Genomic DNA, 23,003 nt, shown 5'->3' on the forward strand with positions numbered 1-23,003 from the left:
CAACTTCTCAGACTGCGTCTCCCTCTACAGACCCTAGTTCACAATTTATCCACAATCCAGAAATTTCAAAATTTCGAAACATTGAATGTTACTCATTGGGTGGCAAAACCTGATCTGAACTGACATGAGGCTATTTATACCTTATATATGTCACTTTGCATATTTGGTGTAGAAATACTATTGTTTGATTACTAGGTGATGCCCAGAGTCTACAGGGCATGTTTTAATATATAGTGCATGAACTGCAGTCCCCTTTTATAATCTGAAAAAATCTGAATTCCAAAACATATCTGACCCCAAGTGTTTCTGATAAAGGATTACGAGCTGTGTTAAAAAAAAAAAAAAATAGTGCATGGCGCACTGGGTGTTATACGCAACTAATGAATCATCGAACTTTACATCAAAAACCAGGGATGTACTGTATGGTGACTCACATAATATAATTAAAAAACATTAAAAAAAATAGTGGAAAGACTATTTCTGAACAAAACAGATGGTACCACCTACTACGTCGGAATGTTTCATATGTTTATGCTTTAGTGGCTTTGCTAATATTATTACCTGCATTCTGGATGCCTAGTTCTCTTAACTCAGCATGTGAAAGTCAAGTTTAAATGCCACTGCCTCCAAGCAGACCACCCCAGCTGAGCTTGCCAACTATTTCTTTTCTGATCATAACTATCTTTCATTTCCTTCTAGATTGTAATTTTCATGAGGGCACAGACTACTCTGATTAGACATGACAGCCTAGGATGGTTATTATTGCAGCAGGGTTTGCACAAAAGATGTGGATTTATAACAAGGATTGGGATCAGAAAATCTCTGGAGCAATGGTTAAGATCATGGCCACCTGGGCAAGGATAGAGGGCAAAGCTCCTGTTCAAGGCTGCAAATAAAATGTTGATTGAAGTTGAGGACTTACTGTGGGGCTTGGCAGGAATAGGTTGGCATAAACATACTAGAGAAAACTCTACTAAGAAGACTAACTACTATGCATTAACCACTGATTAGGTACCGGAGACTGTGAATACACTTTTGAGTTATTATTATTATTATTATCATTATTATTATTATTATTATTATAGAGGGAAAAGGTGGGGGGTTAGGGGCAGAGGAAGAGGGAAAGAGAGAATCCCAAGCAGGCTACACACCCAGCACGGGGCCCAATGCGGGGCTCAATCCAATGACTCTGAGATCATGACCTAAACTGAAATTAAGAGTCAGAAGCTCAACCATGTGAGAGACATACGGGTGCCCGAGAGTCATTATTTTTTTAATCCTCAAAATTTTGAGTAGTTGTTATTATCTCTTATTATTTCCCAGGTGAGGGACTAAAGCTTAGTAAGGGTAAGCTCTTGACCAGTATCACTCAACTAATAAGAAACAAAGCTGTAATTTGAACTCTGTATCTCTAACACCCTAGTCCTTTTTTATAACCCACTCTGTGACACTGCCTCTTCAACTGGGGCAAACAGAGGTGGTAAGAAATGAGATTTAGGTGAGATAGATGGAGTTGAGAACTTGAGACAGGATTTGGCATGATTTTCATTTTCGCCATTTTACCAGTGAGGTACAGTGGCTAATTTTGATTTTACATTAAGGAGCACTCAGGTTTTTCCTAATAAGCTCTGAAGCATCACCTCTTTCTACACCTTACAGTTCTGTTGTCTCTTAAGATCGGTTTGATACCCCTAACTGAGGCAGCAAATACACCTACAGCCACTGTCTATATGAAACCGTAAAAGATTAAGCGAGAAAAGAGATTAAACCACATAGGGAAGATCAAGTGGAGACAATATACTTCCAAGTCTTGGGATTTTCTATAGGTGATCTTCAGAATATTACCTCTTTTTGAATTCTTGAACTTGACAGGAACCATATAATATCTGTTCTTCTTCCCAGTATTAAATAATACTGTGTCTTGGATATAAAAGGAAATACAGAATTGTTTATGGAATGAATTCCTGCTAATAGAGATGGGACATCTTGATAAGAACATAGTGTTGTTGACACATATTTTATGATATCAGGCAGTTTCCTTATGTTCTAAGTTTTGGAGATTTCAGAATAAAGTTTAGCTCATTATAAGTGTTCAAAGAACTAATACGTTTTATATTTCTTTAGTTGGACCAAATGTTGGAAACCACATTAATTTCCCCCAGCATTCTTTTATGGCTTCTGTAGCCTGCAGGATTTTTGATGCATTGAATCCAATGGGAGAGCATCCCAATAGTGTCAACAAAAAGCTGCCACTCCATATTTTGCTCAGTTCAGCCTTTCATTCTGAATCCTATCTGTGCAATCAGCAACTTCCACTCCAGGAAAGGAGACTGTAGATGAATTAATGAGAACGGACTTAGCATAGGTCCCCCTCAACAATTTATAGCAAGTAAATTAAAATCACCTGTTGGTCCAGTGCATTAGCGTTACTGGCTCTTTGCTCAAACCCTTCAGGATTAGTTTAAGCTCAGAGGGATAAATAGGCATAAATAAAAATGTATTTTTCCATCTCTCATTCCATGAAGTTGTAAAAATAGTGGAGAATATTTTTTCCTATTATATTTGGCTTTTACTGTTCTTGAGAAGCAGAGAAAAGTAAAATATAAGAGGGTGTGAAACTCCTTCTACTTTTGCTCTGTAATATATAGACATATACAAAAATGAGCTGTTCCATTATTAATCAGTAAGCACTGACAATGGAAATATTATATTAAGTAAACATATATTTTTTACTCAGCGTTTAGGAGGTTGACTTTGGTTGTTATCAGACTTCTACTCCAGGAGCCAGCTAGAGAAAAATCTTGGGTTCTCCTCGTTGGTACACCAACAACTGAGTGAAGATACTTTAGTGATCTCTGAGAATGGACTCGGGCAGTTGATTCTCCCAGTCTGTCTCTGGAGACCTGGAGGTTACACTAAGGACTCTCAGTGCTTCCTGCAGTGATCTAATTTATGGTCAGAGACATAGATTTCAGGAGTGGAAGATTCTTGAATTATACCTGTTCCCAAGTGGAACCACTGAATCAGAAATACTTTGGAATTCTTGTTAAAAGTACAAATGTTGGCACTTCAGTCCACACCTAAATTGTCAGAGTCTCCATGGTTGAGGCCTTTGAATCCATTTTTCATAAGTTTTATAGGTAATTCTGATGAGCAGCCAAGTTTAGGAGTCAATTGCTAGTCCAGACCATGATCCATTTATTCTGCAAATAGTTATTAGGTTTCTACGGCTAATAGTCAACCAGAGTATGGTTAGTCAACCAGTTTGCATATATCCAAGGGATCATTTGCCTGAGTCTCCAATCTGCTCAAGGAACCTGGGTATTTAATATTTAAATAGAATACATTCAAACCCGCAGCTTGCCCATCTTGAGAAAAATATCCTTCACAGTGTCTTTGAGGATTATGGAGGGAAACATAGCTAGTTTGATTTCTGGTGTGCTGTATGCAAAATACACATGAGATTTGGTGATTTTTTGGGAACAAAAATGTAAAGTATCTCATTAATAATATTTTGCATTAATTATAGGTTGAAATGTGTATTTTAGATTTATTGGGTTAAATAAGTAAATTAATTTCCCCTATTTCTTTTTTAATGTGGCCACTAGAAAATGTTAAATTACATGTGTGCCTTGCATTGTATTTCTGCTGGGTAGCACTGCTCTGTATTTTAGGGGACTGAAGCCACAGGAAATCAGATAGAGCATTCAATTTCTTTTAATCACTATTTAGAATCTTCCTTCCTGAATCTCCAAAGCACGATTTTTCTTTTACCGTTTTTTTGAGCATCAGCTATTTGCCAGGGTACTTTATAAATGTTATTTCTAATTGTCATAACAAACTTCACACAGATGTTAGTATACTGATTTTCAGAGGAAAAAACTGCTGCTTACAAAGAGTAACTATACATCATAAAAGATACTATTTCTGGCATATTTACTATATGCCAGGCATAAATGCGTTATATATGAGAATATGTACTATGCCAGTTTTGCACATGAGCAGAATGTGGTTTAAAAGAGGCCAGGCTATTTGTCCAAGCCCTGTGCTAGGTTCCAACTGGGGCTGACTCCAGAGTCCCTGCTCGTTCCACCACCTACACTAATAAGCAAGTCTATATTGTTTTCTGAGCATTATTATTTAATAAGCTGAAATACAAGGAGATAACGTGACTGACTTTTATTTTATCAAATATGTGGTGATCCTTGGTTTGTCAGTGCTTGAGGTGGGACCGTATCGCCCCTCTTTCACTACTTATCGCATAGCATGTGCCATTTGAGACCCCAAACAAGTGTTTTTGCCTTAGCATTCCCCTTGGCTGGAGTAAATGCAGATGAAAGGCTCGTTCTGGCCTCACCCTCATCCTTCACCCCAGGGCAGCTGTTGCAGGTGTTCAGTCGTTCTGGAACACGGTACCGCTATGTGCTGGCAATAGCAGCCGTCGGGGAAAACGCACCTATTCGTAAACTAGCATGACTAACTAGCATCCTCTGGATGATGAGTAATCGAGGGCCAAGTACTTGGATGACTTATCTACCTTCGGGGCCTCCGGTTACGGTGGTGGTATGAGCACCTGCGTTTGTGCTTGCAGGGGGTGAAGACATCAGGAAAGTAGCCTTCCCCCTAATCTGGATAGGCTGGTCGAGGAATCAGAAAATTGATCAATTAAAAAAAAAAAAATGCCTCTTCATTGTGGACCCAAGTGGGTGCAGCAAAACCTATCATTCCATAATACTATACAGAATACAAGGAGAATGAGTAATAGCATATGTTACGTGAATAGCTGCCATGAGCTAGCCTTCGTGCCAGATGCTTTCCAGGTATTATCTCTCATCCTCACTGGAACCTGGAAACTTAAGTGCTGCTATCTGTAGGTGAGGAAAGTAGGATTTCTAGGCCGAAGACACCAGATAGCCTCAGAATGGAGTTTCCAGCCTATTTTGGCTCGTGGAACTGTTTTTGTTTTTATAGTGCAATTGATTTTACCAAAAAGGGAAACTTTGGAAAAGTAGTAATTTTAATGGATGTTTATTGTTTTTACCTTTGCTTCTGGAAGCATAATGCCATTGTTATAACTATCTGAAAATCAGAGAACAAACTACCTGCATTGCTTTGTGGATATGAAAGAAACTTCAAAGAAAATCTAGTTTATTTTCCCCTCTGTATTAAATTGTGATATTTGTATTTCACTCACCTTAACTGTGTAACAAGTGAACAAATTAAATCTCAGTCCCCCATTCCCACCCGCTTTAGTTTTTATTTTGCAAAAATATACCCTGCTAAAAGGATATTGACTTTCACTATATTTTGAATTTTTTTTTCTTACATAGGAGGAAATTGGCAAATCGAAGCAAAACTTGGTGGGGGGGGGTAGACGCTGTTTAGAATAAAATGCATAGAAGGAGTTAAATAATAACATTCTTAAAATAGCATTGATAAGTAGCCACATGATAAATTGAAGACAGATTGTTATGTTTTAAAATGGGAGGCTATTCTACAGATAGCATCAAACTAAGCAACTTTAAAAGATATGAAACTCACAAATGTTGAAATACTGCAGTAAAATTACATTTGGGAATTCAAAATAAATCCTTTGGCAGATATCTAAACCCCAAAAGTGGCAATTACAACATATGAAGAACAAATGTGGGCCTTACTATGTTTTTAATACAGCATAAATTAAATTATTTCTAATGTGAGTTGTTTAATACTATAAAATTTGCTTTTCCTAAGGGTTGGAAAATGCAGTTAGCATTGTACACATGTAAATATTATTTACTATAAAAGAGGAGACTTTGGAGCCAAGTTGCTGAGGTTTCTAGAGAGGTTATGTTGTATCAGCAGAAATAAAATCTCCATTTATCTGCCACTGCAGAGACCACTGTAACATCAAGGGAAGGGCTTGGGAGTTGGGCCTGGTTTTGAACACTTACCTTTATACTTTCCAGCTGTATCATCAGTGACACATCACTTACCCTCTCTGAACCTTAATTGAAGGGAAAAATGGGTACAGTACAACAACCTTGTTGTCAGGAGGATTAAGTTAAATAATGTAAATGAAACTCCTAATAGTAGAAATATGAAAATAAAAAATATTAGTTTTTCTTTGTTTTTGATCAATTTACCCAAGAAAGTAAATTAATATGGAGGTTAAATTTTCTAAAGTGATCTTCTTATATTTCTCATTTTGAATAAATTCCTGGAATAATTTAAGATATACAGATGGTTGGAATTATTCACTATTTAAAGGATTTCCAGAATGTTTCTCTGAAAAGTAATATTTAGGGATATATAATGTTCTTGCCAACTGATTGTCAAATCAGTTATATAGTGGTCTGTATTTGTATAAAAATGCTTTGTATTTTTTTAAAGATTTTATTTATTTATTTGACAGAGAGAGAGGCAGCGAGAGAGGGAACACAAGCAGGGGAAGTGGGAGAGGGAGAAACAGGCTTCCCGCTGAGCAGGGAGCCTGATGTGGGGATCAATCCCAGAACGCTGGGATCATGACCTGAGCCCAAGGCAGACGCTTAACAGCTGAGCCACCCAGGTGCCCCCAAAAAAGCTTTGTATTTTTAACTCGTGTTCTTTAATCAATCATGTATTTATAGCTTGTTCCATAACTAAATTATAAGCTACTCGAGGTCAGGGATTTCTATTATTCTTTTCTAATAAGTGCTTGGTTTACAAGCAAACTCATTAATTATTTCTACTGGGAAAATAAAGTAAAAATATGTCTTGGACACATGCTTTAAACTCTGTCTTCTAAAGAAAATCTTTAAATGTTTACTTCTCTTTAATAAATCTCCACTGCTCGAGAAATTGAATGGCAACCTGATTGAAGACCATCTGGAATATGGATCCATAATGGCCTTTCACACATTCTGTGTCACAATTCCTATAAACATACTCTGTTTGCTTGCAGAGAAGACGGCATACTGCTCAAACGCTGTGCTCCATTGCTCCATGCTGTTGACTCTTTACTCCGACTCCTCCTCTTCAAGAAGTATCCTATCCTGTTGCTACCTTTGAAACTCTACCTCCTTCTTCCAAGCACATCCCAAACTTGGATATTGTCTTCTCTACTTCTCTCTATTCTCTGAAACCTTTACCCACTTTGGCTTTATCTCTCCTACAGAACTTATAGATCACAGGGACCTAGAACAGACCTTAGAAATAACTATTATACACTTTGCATCCCTGGCTGTCTGCAAATACCTCTGTCATAATGCTTATCAGATGACATTGGACCTCCTTGCTGGTTCTCCAGTGCATCCACTATTCAAGGGGTTCCTGGATGTCCTCCATTGCCGTACACACAGAGCCTCACAAAGTGCCTGACAAACAGAAGACACTCAATAAATGATTGTGGAGTGAGTGAGCGTATCATCTGATTGTTGAATAACTCTCAAAATCAATTTCTTGTGAACATGCCTCTTTTAAATAGAGCTAAATGTAAAATGTCTCATGCTAGATCTGCGTGCTTCCTAAAAATGCAAAAAATTCTTGTTGTTATCTTTTTTGTTCCTCTTAAAAATGCAAAGACAATTTAGCTAATTACCCCATAAGCCTACCTTCTTCCCTTAACAATTTTTGCCCTTGCATCTATCAATGGGTGCAAAAAAAAAAAAAAAAAAAGTGTATGGGGGTGAATGGGCTGGGTGAAGCTTACATCTAGGAGAGCATCATCAGAAGCAATACGACCAGTCAAAAATCCCTGCTTATATATGCCTAGAAAAGTAAAATAAAAAGAAAATTCTCTTTGGATGGTTGGACTTTTCTTGCTTTTGTTGTTGTTATTGTTGGTCTACAGAAACACAAAAAGTGTCAGTCTATATACTCTCAATTTTCTAACAATGAAGAGATTCTATTTTGTCATAAGAAAATTGCAAGGCTTTTATTTTGCTTTAAGAGGTGATTAACAAGTAAAATCTAGAAGACTTGATAGTTGACTGAATATTAGGAGATAATACCATACACAGAAGAATCTACAGTGAATCTCAGCCATCATCAATTAACAGATTCCTATTTAATTATGTTTTCAGTTTTAGGTCATATCTGATATTCAAATTTAGGGTATTTTATCTGTTTGTTTTATAGGATTTAATTTTGAATTTCTGTGTAATATCTTATTTACATGAATTATAGCCTTTGGTGATAATCATTACAGCAAATTTCATGTTATACAATAGGTATATTTCTGTGTTAAAATATTTTTGCAAATAAAATCATTTGAATGTGAATGAGAGCACTCTTTAATTCTGGGAGAGAAAACTTATGAAGTATTTTGTAATATTAATAGTTAACACTTTTACTTATCTGTAAAGCAAATGTAGGTTTTCATTGATTGTAATTTATTCCAGAAGGAGGCTCTAAGTGTGGTAAAATTAGATTCTATTTGAAATTATTTTATTGCTGATATAATTCATTATGAACAAAGAGAGAACATTTCTTATATAATCAACATAAATTCTGAAAGCTAATTTTCAATATTGTGGTGAATTTTTGATCTGTTAATTCTGTCTTCTGGTAAGTTCTCTGCCTACTACTACCTACTATTGCAATTTCTTCATTCCTCTTCCCAATATCCTCTTTTCAGAACTGTGGTCTAAAATGAAAAGGTATAAATTGTGAATTCATCACAGAGCTTCCATCAACGCTTTTTGAAGAATATAGCTATTGTCATTGTGTCGCACAGTTGACACAGAAACTAGAAATTAAGAAAAAAAGACACAGTCCTTGCTTCTTGAGGGAATAAATAAAGGGAGACATGGCATGTCAGGTGGTAAAAATAAGTGCTGCAGTGAAATCAAAAGCAGGATAAAAGGTATGGGGCTTGCTGGTGTGGTTGAGGATTGGTATTTGTATAGGGAGGTCAAAAAAAGCCTCACTGATAAGGTGACATTTGAGCAGAAACCTGAAAGAAATTAAGGAGCAAGCCTTGTAGGCATCTGGAGAAAAGAGTTCCACACTGAGGGATTAACAAGAGCAAATGCCCTGATGCGGGCACATATTTGCAGTGTTCTTGCTCACAGATTTGGAATCGGGGTGTACAGCTGGAGTGGACTGAATGGAAGAGTGGGAGATGAGGTTAGAAAAGGTGATCCATGTGGCCAGAACATGCAGGGTCTGGTTGGCTTATGTAATGACTGACTTTTTGTCATTGTCCCTGAGTGTCAGCAGAGAAGTACCATGTGATCTGACTCACGTTTTAAATGAGTTGCTCTGCTGCTTTTTCAGAATGGATTGCTGGGGAGCAACGATGGAAATAGGGATAGTAATTAAGAAGCTATTTCAATAATCCTGCTGAGTGAGAGATGATGATGGCTCAGATCAAAGTGGTGGAAGTAGCAGTGGTAAGAGATACTCTGCATACATTTTGAAAATAGGATCAGTAAGATTTGATAAACAAAAGACGAGGAAAGTCAGTCTCCTCCTTGGCCTGAGAAATTGGAGGAAGGGGCTTGCCATTTACTGAGAAGATTAGGGAAGAGGAAAGACTTGTTTGGGGGGATGATAAGAATCAAGCATTCATTTTTGGATATGTTTAGCTTGAGATTCCAATTAGATTTCCAGCTAAAAATGTCAAGTAAGCAATTAAATATATGGATTTGGAGTCTAGAGGAGAGGTCAGAGCCGGACACACACATTTGAGAGATACCAGCATGCAGATGGACTTAAAGTTGTGAAACTAGAACAGACTATTAAGTGACCAGTTGATCAAAGAGAGATAAAAGAATGAAAATTTCAACATGGCTTTCCAATGTTTAGAGGGCAGACAAGGAGGAGCAGCCAGGGAGGATGGCATTCTGGCAGCCAGGTGAAGAAAGTGTTTCAAAAAGGCAATGGTAATCAAGTGTATCAAGTGCTGTTGAGTAAGATAAGAATGGAGTGTTAATTATTGGTTACAGCAGTGGGGATTCATTTTTAACCTGACAAGAGTTACTTTTGTAGAGCGGTAAGAATGATTGGAGTGAATTGCGAAGTTAATGGAAGGATTGGTATTAGAGATGGGGGAGAATAAGCAACTCTTCTGAGCAAACTCCTATAAAGTGAAGCAGAAAAATGAGACAGTAAATAGATATTTTTAGAGGAGGGATTATTATACGTTTGGTTGATGATGAGGATGATCCCACAGAGAGAGGAACATTGATGAACCTGGAGTGAAAAGAGAACTGTTGGAGCAATATACTTGAGTAGGCAAGAAGTGATGGCTGTACCTTGAAGGAGGAATCAGAGGGCTCGCCTTCAACAGGGTTGTGAGGAGATCGTCCACAATAACAAGAGAGACACTGAGTGTGTGGGTACAAAGGCTGGTTGGTTGGCAGATATGCCAGAGGGAGGTTATGAGATTGGAAACAAGGTTATCAGCACAAGGTAAGACCTGAGAGGGAAGTGTTGGAGTTTGAGGAGGGAGGTGAAACTCTACATCTAGGTGGAAGTGAGGTGGAATGGACTAAGGAAATGATTTAGTATTTCTAGGCAGCATTGAGGACCTGCTAATTTGCATCAGTAATAGCTACCTATTTACCAAAATCCATGTTCTCCTCTTCTAGGTCACACAACTGACATTTCCCAAACTCCTTTAAAATTAAGTGTGGCCTGATGGCTGGAATGTGAGTGGAAGTGATGTGTTCCACTTCCAGGCCCAGCTTCAACAGGTCTGCCATGTGCACTCCATTCTATTTTCCCCTCTGGCTAGCAGAATGGAGATAAATCCCAGAATGACCTTAGAGGTCACAGATTGAAGAGAGCAAAACCTTTGTCAGCCTGGAACACCAAATGGAGGGTAGGCTTGCACCACTGACCTGTCCCTTAACCAATATTGTTACCTGAGCAAAAAAAAAAAAAAAAAAAAAAAAATCAACTTCTGCTATGCTTGTGACATTATACATTTTGGGAGAGGGGGTAGGGAGGTTCATGTCCTAGATAGGGAAGAGCTAACTAATTGATGTGTTTCCATGTTTTATTCGCTGATCTTTTTAAAATTCTTTTCTTTAGATTCCTTTCAAATTAATTTCTAAAACTATCTCAAAAATAATTGAAAATGTTGTAGAAGTGTTTATAAATAAAAACACCTAATACAAAGAACATATTACATTACAAAATACATTTATAATTTATATGTATTTATATTTCACATACTTATTTGCTTGTTTGTTTATACTTAGGTATTGGTTTCCTAGGGCTGCCATAATAATGTAATACAAACTGGATGGTTTAAATAGCAGTTTTATTATCTTACCGTTTTGGAGGCTAGAGATCTGAGATTAAAATGTCCGCAGCATTTGTTCCTTCTGAAGGCCATGGAGAGAATCTGTTCCATTTCTCCCTGCTTCCAGGGGTTTCCTGGCAATCTTCTGCATTCTTTGGCTTACAGACACATCACTTCAGTCTCTGCTTTCATCTTCATATGGTGTTCTCCTTGTGTGCATGTCTCTATATTCAAATTTCTCCATTTTATGAGGACACCAATCATACTGGATTAGGGCCTATGTTAATGATTTCATCCTAACTTGATTGCCTCTGTAAAGACCCCGTCTTCAGATGAGATTGCATTTGAATGCGCTAAGAGTTAGTATTCCAATGCATGTTTTTTGGGGAGACACAATTCAACCCATAACAGTAGTATACTAGGAGATCCAATAGCAGAAGTGAGGGAACGTGGGTTCTTGAATCTCCTGGAATTAGGTTGGAATCCCAGCCCCACCACTCACTCTCTTTATTACGGAATCCCAGGTATTTCAACTCTCTGAGCCACAGTTTCTTCTTTTGTAAAATCAGTGTAGGGACAACAACTTTATTAGGTTTTTATAAGGGTTAAATAAAATATTAGGCACGTATTAAGCACTCGGTAGCTATTACTCAGATAATTATTACTCAAATAATTATGATACAGCTCACAGCAAATAATTGTTATGATCCAAGTGTACAATACTCTACTGCTGCTATGGAAATATTATAGAGTTAAGGAATGATCTTAATATCTCCTCAAAAAAAAAAAATCCAGGTAACCTAAGGTGTCTTAATTAAATTACCATTAATGTCATTGTTTCAATGTAATTTTGACTATGCGACTCACAATCTCAATGCATCCTTTATTAATTGACACCTGTACTTGAATGCTTGTCCTTAACTGAGTTTTATTTGATACGAAATGATAGATATATCATGGGATTAGCTACTTACTTCAAAGTCATGTTCTTTCGTGATGTGGGTGTTGAAATGAATCAGTTGTTTGCAGTTTAAAAGCTAATGAACTACTCACGGGATTGAAAAGCTCCCCAAAAGTTTTGATTTCTGAAAGTGCCCATGCATCTGAGGGGCACACAACCAGCTCCTCTCCAGGTGTCACATTGTCCTTGAAATGGAGTGCTACCAGATTTCGTAGTATAAACACATGATTCTTTGATACTCAACCATTCTCTATTCAATCTCTTCCCAGAACAGTAGCTCTAAAAGCACGTTCATTTTCCTTTTTTTAATCTTTTTCTTTCTTTCTTTCTTTCTTTCTTTCTTTCTTTCTTTCTTTCTTTCTTTCTTTCTTTCTTTCTTTCTTTCTTTCTTTCTTTCTTTCTTTCTTTCTTTCTTTCTTATAACTTGTAAGGTTTATTAGTTTTCCCACCAGGATGAACTGAGCAGGAGACAGCTGCTGGGCTAATGGCAGGAACAGCTGGTTGTATTATTTCTTCAGTTACTGCATATACCTGTGTCTGTTCACCTACAACCCAACGAGTTTGATCTTTAGCCACAAATGCTAAATCAGAAACAGAATCAATGGAAAAGCAAAAGAAACGAAAGGAAAAAATGAAGTCTCTCCACTTGGAAATGGATGTGGGTAAGAGGAAATGGTGAAGTTTAGAAAGCAATTGTAATATCAAATGAATCAGGATATGATTATCAAGAGAAGCAAACAGAAAAGTGCTAGACAGTTAAAGGCAAATGAGTGTGTGGTCAGACATCTTACACTGTCTTTTGTCCAAGTGGATTAACGCACTGGCATACTGTAGCCCCTGGCAGCGTTTTTTTCCCCTTACATTTTTCACCTGTCACTATACAATTTGCTTCAGAGCTAGCTTTTGGAATTAACTTAAAATGGATTCTGGGGCTTCCAGTAAGGGACAAAAGAGAAAAAAAAAAAAACCCAGCTGACATGAAAGTCATCACAAATCATTCACGGCTGTAACTGTATTGCCTATGTCCCAATTTTCTATTTACCAAGCTGAGTGCTAAGTACGTCCACGTCCATTCTACACATTTTCTTTATAAGGACCATAAAATGGTTGTTGAGCTATTAGCACTTGCTACAACTAGGGTTTCATTAAGGAAAATAGATACAGTACCTGGAGATGTCGGTCATAAAACTCCATTCAGAGTACAAACAGTGCTTAAAAGAGGCAGAAAGACAGCAAAAAGAGAAGATGGGGTATGGCCATTAGGCTGGAGTTAGAGGGGGAGAAGCAGAAAAGAACTGAAGCAGAAAATTAAATGGTCTGATACTGACTTTGAATAATAGCTCTTGGGTGACCCTGAATCTTACAACTGGAAGTGTGCACATATTAAAATTCTCCAGTTGTGATCAGTTTTCAGTGTGCAAAATATTTCCCCCTCTAAATGTGCTGTTAGGTGAGTGGGAAGAAGCCAGTCGTTTAAAAAACTCTTGGAGGCTCTGCATCCATTTTACATCCTTGTGAAGTCTGGTGATTTCCTCTCCTTTCATTAACTCCTCCAGAAACATTGGCCCTCATGTGGGTCCTTCACTCATCAGAATCTAATTATTGCCATCCATTTCGGGTCTGCTGCCCAGCCCTAGCGCTCAGAGATCACCACAGGGGAAATCAGGCCTGTGGAGGTATTTGTTAGCCCTGCCAGATACATCTCCACAGAAATGTTATTTCCCCCCACCCACCCCCATTTTTATTAACTCTTCTTTTGTTTCAAAACTGCCCGCCCTTTTCCATCTTCAATTATTTTCACCAATGATTTCCCACAAAGCAAACCCCATCTTAATTGTTGAACCTTAGTATTTGGGGTTTGATGCCTTACAATTACTTAATTCCTCTAATGGTAGTATTAAGATAAAAGCCCACAGTGTCTCTGACTTTTCTAATATTTTTGATGTAGGCATTGCCCAGTTATTATTTTTCTATTTAGAGGAAGAAATATTTTCCTGAAACAATTTCTCCTTAAGATGATTTTTGGAAAATAATTCAAGATACTAGAAGAGGGGAAATATACCTTTATAGAGAAGTACAGGAAGAAAGACCCTGAGGGGGATTTTTGCTTTTACATTTCTTGGGTCAGTACAGTCCGGCATGGTACTATTAACATCTAGTCCAAGTTATTTCTTTATTTTGATTTATTTTTAATCCAAGTTATTTCTGATGAACTAGAGATGCTATGTGCAAAACAACCAACTTGAAAAATTGTTTTATTTTAGTAATTTTCAAATATTTATCTCTTCCTATTTGATTATGCAGAATGCAAAGACAGTGATATTTTCTTTATATTGAGATTATGACATAAATAAGAAAAGGCTAAGCAAATGATTAAATTATAATATCCAAAAGAAAAATTTGTACTTTTTAACTCCTAAGAAGCCCAATTAACGTCTTTCTACTTCTCCTGCCTTCTTTCCTATGTTAGGTCTAGAACCACCACCTGTATGTCCTTCTCTCTTTCACAGATGAACTTCTAGGTCATGGAAATAGTGACTCAATCTCATAGCCCCTTTACAGTGCCTGGTTCTTTTGTCCCCGAGTGGTTTTAATTAATACCCACTGTACTGGTTTTCTGTTGCTGCTGTAACAAATTACCACAACCCTTTAAAGGCTTAAAACAACACAAATTTATTATCTTACAGATCTGGAGGTTAAAAGTCCAGCATGGGTCTCCCTGGGCTGGAATCCAAGTGTCAACAGGGCTGCATTCATTTTTGGAAGCTCTAGGGGAGAATCTGTTTCGTTGCTTTTTTTTTTTTTTTTTTTGACTTCTAGAGACTGTTCACATGCCTTGGTTCATGAACCCCTTTCATTTTCAAAGCCAGCAATGGTCAGTCAAGTCTTTATCTGGTGCTGACATTTCTGCCTCAGTCTTCCCAGTTAAGGCCACTTGTGATAACATTGTGCACACTCAGGTAGTTCAGTATAATGACTACCCGGCCCGTTGGTTAGCAAACACAATTCCATCTGCAACCTTGATTTTTCCTTGCCATGTAGCATAACATATTTACAGATTCCAGGGGATAGGATGTGGATATTTGGGAAAGCCATTGTTCAGCCTACCATGCCCATCGTCTTAGAGGCCTGAAGTAAAAGAGAGATGATTTTAACTCTTGAGATTACTTTGGAAATTTCCAATTACATGAACCTGAGAACTATTTGAAGTTAGCTGCATTTTTTTTTAAGATTTATTTATTTATTTTAGAGAGAGAGCATGAGCAGGAGGAGGGGCAGAGGGAGAGGGAGAGAGAGAAGAAGACTCCCTGCTGAGTGTGGAGCCCTAGGCTGGGCTCCATCTCATGATCCTGAGATCAAGACCTGAGCTGAAATCAAAAGTCAGATGCTTAACTGACTGAGCTCCCCAGGTGTCCCATAAGGTTAACTTAAGGTTATTCAAAATTTATCTTCAGTACAATATAAATTTATAAGTAGTTTCTGCTTTAGTTTCTTGTTTTTAATGACGTGTCATAATTTTGGATTGGAGACACATTGTGTTATAAGAGAAGGAATATGACCTTTGGGATCAAAAAGGCCAGTATTCAAATCCTAACTTCATAACTCAGTGAGTCTCTGTTTCCTCATTTTTACAATGGAGACAAAGATGTCTATCTTGAGTGCTGTGAAGAGGACACAATTGATGCAAGCAAAAATATGCCAACAAAGTATAATATTTGTATAAATAGTGATAGACTATGTAACTCCTATAAGAAGTACCTGACACATGATAGCCGTTCGGCAAAGGTTATCGCTTTCCTTAGTGCTCAGTGTAAATAGGGACACTGAAGCATCACCACATTCTGGAGGCCAAATCTGATCTGGGATTCTCAGGACTCATGAAACACAAACTTTGGGTCTAGGTTCCTGCAAAATCCCAGGGCCAATTCCAGTCTTTGGTCTCAGTTGGTCTTGGTGAGACTGTCATGGAGCTGAGATTTGGCTGGTATAGTAAAGTTGTGATTTGTCCCAAACTGCATGACAGCTCGTTCCATCCCTGGCAGTGATTTTAGTCAGGGAGCATTTGGCCTTTTGAAATTGATTTTGCTGCTCCTACTTATTTCTTTTTCTCTTATCCATGTTTATATTCCACTGTTAAATGTAGCATGGGGAGAAATTATTTTGGCTGTGATACTTAGAAGAAATGCACATGTAATGTTATATTATTCAAATTAATACAGATTATATCATAAAGCATGGAATACATAATCCTATATGTTATATGCTATTTAACCGATATTTTAGATACATAAACAGCATAATAGACCAAGGATAATAATAATAAGCTATCATATTCTGCTAAAAATAATTGTATACCATGGTCAGCAGAATAATGATCCCCAAAAGATGGCCACATCCTAATCTCTGGAACCTGTGAATGTCACTTTATATGGCAAAAGAGAACTAGGTTGCTGATTCAGTTGAGGTGCTAGTCAGCTGACCTTCATGTGGGGAGATTATCTTGGGTAGCTGGGTGGGCCCAATCTGATCCCATGACCCCTTAAAAGTGGAAAAGAGAGGAAAAATAAAATACAAGTGGAAAAGAGAGAACCAGAGAGACGGTCGTGTGAGAGGGACTGAGCCTGCTTTGCTGACTTTCAAAATGACCTTTCATGAGCCCAAGAATACAGAGGGATTCTAGAAGCTGGAAAAGACGATAAATAGATTCTCTTCTAGAGCCTCCAGAAAGGAACACAATTCTGCTAGCGCCTTGATCCTAGCCCAGTGAAATCCATCTTAGACTTCTAGCCTACAGAACTATAAAATAAAACATTTGCATTGTGTTAAGCTACTAAATTTGTGACCGTTTATTATAGGAACTATGGAAAACCAATTTATATACTATGTACTACATTGCTATAGTAATTTATCACTAAGTAATCTAAACAACTTATTACATGGTAATAACTTTAAAAATATGTTCTATGTTAATGTCTTATTAAATGCTATGCCCGTTATTTTATTTTAAAATTTCTTCCAAAGTTATATGCTTCATAGATCAGGTTTTCATGAAATCAAACATAACAGATTGAGATACGATAGAAACTTTAAAAGGAGATTCCAAAGCAAATGTATGAAAGTGCAGGGGACTGCCATTATATAATTGTTTGTGAAGAATTTTGTTTCAGATGCTATGACAACTGAGGAATGACAACCACATATGACCAAGACAAATGATGTTCATGTTTTTTGGATGTGGAGAAAAAAATATATCAATTTACTTTTAAAAGTCATTTACGATTTGAGTCTACCACACCTATAGTCTAAGTTATTAACGTTTTAAAGTTTTAAAACTCTACAAGCTTTCATGGAAGCCCAGAATACTGACTCACATGTCCTCCTGTCATTCTGAGGTGGGAAGAGAGTGCTATCTGATGGTCACATCATTTCACTAACCACTCTGACAGCCCTGCAAAGCAGATGGCAGGTACTTGGGGCAAGTCCCATATCCTTCTCCCACCGAAAGGGCAAGAGAGGCAGGATCAGGACTGCATATATTTTTCTAGATCATTGTGGAGGGCTGGATAGGATGGAAGGGGAACAGGGTGTCTGCAAGCTCCAAGGCTCACATTCTCCACTTTGCCTAACTGCAGTGTTTCTTCTGTGAAATGCGTTCGTTCTCCAAGCTCTCATGTAACAGTCAGACTGTTGTCCCTTCCCTTTTACTTTCCACTTCAAAAAAGACAAATAAGAACATGGAGGAAATGTAAGTGAGAAATACTTCAAAGTCAGTTTTCTCCTTGTCATGGCCTAAACTCGTCTCTCCACTCCTGAGACAGACTTTCTGAGAGACTGAGGTTTGACTTAACACTTAAGAATGTTCCAGAAGTGTGCTTTGTAGCAGTGCCCCTGAAGAAAATGAATGCTTACTCCGGAGCTGCTGTGAAGCAAGGCAATGCACACAGAGAGGCATCGTTCATCTTCTTCTGGCTCCAGGGGCCTCTCCCACCAGCCTGTTTGACATAAAATTTCCACCTCACTTGGTGGTAAAGTTGCCTGCTGCTGTCTCTGTATAGGGAAAAGCGCTAGAGTTCTGTAAAGGTGAAGAAGTTGTTTTTCCTGTAAAAGAAAAGTACAGAGAATGGAGTAGGAATAGAAGTAGAAAGAGGAGAGAAAAAGTAAATTTGGAATGAGCGCAAGATGAGAAAAGAACTGAAATTTTAACCACAAGAGGAGTCATCGTGTAATCTTGTAGATTTTAGGGACAACACTTTAAAATGTTTAATAATTGAGTTAACCCATAACAACCCACTTTGTGCAAAAAGGCTGTGCTACAATTTCTATTTGTACACAGGCAGAAAAGACGGCTTCCTGTCTGCCCAAGGTGCTCTTCCTCCGATATATACATGTATAAACATTTTTATTTGGTACAATTATTTTTTATCATTATGATTGTTGGACACAGGTTCACGTGGAAGGCACTTACTGCCCCTGAAATACTGAATGTATAATTTAAAATCCCTCTCCCACAGGATCTTGAAATCTTCAAAGCCCTGTCACCTCTCCGACCGTCTATGAACTGGGGCTACTCGTATGGCTGTGGAATAATGCTAGTTTACATCATTAAGACTTGTGTTCATTTCCTAGATCCGTCATCTAAAGGATATCCCTTTCTTTTCTCTAAATCTTGATTTTTCTCATCTCTAAAAATGGTGGTTATAATTGGCAGGTTTCTTGTGAGAATTAAATGAGGTGACACATAGAAAAATGCCTGCCATAATCCCAGGATTTAGATGCTCTCTGTATGTGAGTTTTATACCCTTCTGCTTTGCTGATATTCTCCTTCCTCATTATAATTATCTTATTCTTCCCTTTGTCATCTTTATGTTCCCTCTTCTTCATTCTTACCGCCCATACCCCCTCCCCCCCCCCACCAGCAAACTGCATTTTAACTAGTAGCTTGATTTCTGAAGGTCCTGACAAGCTTAAACTGACAGGCTTATGTGTGACACCGTGAAGATCTGTTCCATCTTGGGAATAGTTCACATGACGGACACCGTCATGGTTCTAAATGTGGGTTACCACAGAATCACTCTAGTCTTTGCTTGCCTGTCTTTATTTGTGTATAATTGCCTAAAATAGAGAAGCAGCAATAAATAACCAGAAATTTCTACCACTGTGTTTCTGAAAGGACTTGACGGTAGTACCAATGATAGCACATGATATAAGTCTCAGGAGGGTCATACAGAGACCCGTTCAGTTATCAAATTAAATCATGAGTATTTATTGACTGCCTAATGTGTGCTAAAACTCAGAGATAAGGTGATGAATAAAATGGACACAATCTTAAGGTTTAGAGAAGCCTAAAGAGTTTATACCGAAAAATAATGTTGATATATATCTTTCTGTGCTTCTAAAAATTTTAATTAAAAGATTATTTTTAGTTGTAAAATACACATAACATCTACCATTGTAACCATTTTTAAGTGTACAGTTCAGTGGCACTAAATACATTTATATTGTACAACCATCACCACCATCCATCCCCAAAATTCTTTTCCATCTTGCAAAATTCAAACTCTGTACCCATTAAACAAAAAATCCCTATCCCCCTCTCCCTGCCAGCCACTGGCAACCACTGTTCTTCTCATCTGTGTGAATTGACTACTCTAGGTACCTCGCATAAGTGGAATCATACAATATTTGTCCTTTGGTGACTTGCTTATTTTGCTTCGCATGAAGTCTTCCAAAGTTCATCTCTGTTGTAGCATGTGTCACAATTTCTTTACTTCTTAAAGTTGAATAATATTCCACTGCATGTACACACACACACACACACACACACACACACACACACACTATATTTTGTTTACTCATCCGTCCATTGATGAACAGCTGGGTTGCTGCTACCTTTTAGCTGTTGTCAATGATTCTTCTATGAACATGAGTGTACAAGAATCTCCTACACACCCTGCTTTCAATACTTTGGGGCATATGCCTAGAAGTAGGAATGCTGGATCATATACTTATTCTACTTTTAATTTTTAAAAAACTGACAAACTCTTTTACACAGCTGCAGCCCTATTTGACATTCCAACCAACCTTGCACAAGGATTCCAATTTCTCCATATTCTTGCCAATATTAATAAATCAATTTAGTTAGTTTCATTTTGTTTGTTTTATTTTATTTTATTTATTTTATTTTGTTTCATTTTGTTTTCTTATTTTTTTAATAGTAGTCATCCTTGTAAGTGTGAGAAGATATCTGATTGCAGATACCTGATTGCGGTTTCAGTTTGCATTTGCCTCATAATTAGTGATGTTGAACACCTGTTCATGTGCTTATTGACCATTTGTACATCTTCTTTAGGGAGATATGTATTCAAGTCCTCTGCCTAATTTTTTAGATAGGGCTGGGATTTTGTTGTTGTTGAGCTGTACTGTTGATATAGTTCTAAGGCTAGAAGGACAGTATATGATTATTAGTTCGATATGAACATGCCTTTCATATGCTGTTGTCTCAAAAGTTCTAATGATTGCAAAAATATATTCTAGGTAAATACCACCTAATTTTTAAAAATATTTTATTTTATTTTATTTTTAGTAATATGATTTCAGCAGCTAAGTCAAAACTAGGTCATCAGTGGGATTTGGCTCATATTACATTATCTGGTCCCACAAGTTAGGACTTTTCAGAAAGAGGCCTTCTGAATCATTTCATTTTCACTCTCTCAGCCTTTTGTAAGGAAATAAATCCTATGGAGATTTAAAATTTCACATGCTTACTCATTGCATTAATGAAAAATAAAGTTCTGAAATGTTTTGAGGATTTAAAGGGTTTTTGTTTTGTTTTGTTTTGCTTCACTTTGCTATTTATTAGAAGACTTTGAAATGATGCCAAGGAATAAATTGCAGACACAAGATCCTTCAGGCCATTGGGTTACTTTTAATGAACAACCTTGTTTAGATGTGTTAGTAAACATTATTTTAATCTTCTATTTTATGATATGTCAACAGAAACTAAACCAAGTTTTCAATATATCCCAAAGCATATGACATGCGGATGACTTATATATTCTAAGACACCATTCTACCTTATATAAATATACTTGATGCTATTTTCTTGCTCACAGTAGAATAAAATGTTAATAATTTGGTAAGTCCCTGCAATTTTACTATCCATTTCTTCCTGGTTCTATATAACATTTAGTGAGCACTAAACCCTAAAAGACTCAGGCAATTCAGTTTGAATAACCACTTAAAAGTACATATGCTTACTCAAAATAACTGAGCTACTTGATTCTGCAAAATGAAGTTGCAAAATCCCTGAAGAACAGACTCTTATGAAATAGGAGGTTGCAAACTGACTTTCAGTTATATCCCTGGATATTTTTTCCAAGAAAATTACATTCACCTGCATATTTCTTTACATAAATATTTTCTATTTTTAAGAAATGGTTAGACACTCACTCGGGGTAATTTGAATGCCAATCCATCTAGATTCTAAGAGATTAACTTTTAGATTCTATTCCGTCATTTGGTTGAATACCATCATTTGTCTAGAATTTCTCTCTCCACGCATATATATATGTTGTTAAGTTAGTCTAATTGTCTTATAGTGAGTATTTAATATAATATTAAAAAATAATGTATTTGTATGCACTAAGCATGCAATAAAACTTAATCTATAATGATATATAGTGATCAGGTGTCCTATTTTCTAAATGCACTTAAAAATATTTATTGAATGAATGATATGCTGAGCATTGTCCTAAGTGCAGCATAGGCCCTGGTCAACAAAACATAAATGGTCCGTGTCCTCATGAAGACTGCTGTGGAAGGGAAAGACCATAAATGAATGAAAAGGCAAATGAGCAAATTACCGCACAAATACATTTTGGTGTCACAAACAACACGCAGAGATGGAGAATAATGTTGGTGGAGAGAAAATTAGAAAAGGCGTCCCTGGTTTTCAGCTGAGGTGTGAAGAACAAGATAAAAAGGAACCAGACATATGAAACCGATGTGGGTGTGTATATATGTGTGTGTGTATTGAGGGTAAATGTTTAGGTAGTTGGTTGTAGTTTTTCAGAGAAAAAGCAAAGCATCAATGGAGAAGTCTAAGATAGGAAAGGAACCAAGGTAACTCAAACACAGAATGAAAGGGTAGAAGAAAAGTAACAAAAGGGAAGTTTGAGATGTGGGTCAGGAAAAGATGAGCCAAGTTTATACAGACCATCATAAGTATTTCACATTTTATCTAATTTCAATAGGAAACCACTGAGGAATTAATTTTTATTTTTATTTACTTATTTTAAAGATTTATTTATTTGAGAGAGAGAAAGAGCACAAAAAAGCAAGGAGGGGCAGTGGAAGAGGGACAAGCAGACTCCCCACCGAGCAGGGAGCTGGACATTGGGCTCCATCCCAGGACCCTGGGATCATGACTTAAATCAAAGGCAGATGCTTAACTGACTGAGCCTCCCAGGCGCCCCCACTGAGGAATTTAAACAGTGCAAGGGCATGATCTTATGTATGTTTTTAAAAAGATTATTTTGACTATTGTTTGCAGACAAGATTAAGGAGTAGGAGGGGGAATTGCAGACCAATATGGCGGCCATTTTCATAGCTTGACTTGAGGATTGCAGTGGAACCACAGAGTAGAAAAAAGTCTACTGTTCTACCTTCACCTCATCTGGGTGAGTTACATTCTGCTAGTGTTCCTCCAAAACCTGAGTGCAAGTTAGACTTCTATTTAGGATGTAGAAGGCCTCAGAGAATCTCACTTTCTTTCCAACAATGAGAAAAAGCTATATAAATAATGTGCAAAATCATCATTTTGAACTC

The sequence above is a fragment of the Ursus americanus genome, chromosome 11, assembly GCF_024610735.1.
Source record: "Ursus americanus isolate L20-20 chromosome 11, mUrsAme1.1.p, whole genome shotgun sequence".
In the NCBI taxonomy this organism is placed as follows: domain Eukaryota; kingdom Metazoa; phylum Chordata; class Mammalia; order Carnivora; family Ursidae; genus Ursus; species Ursus americanus.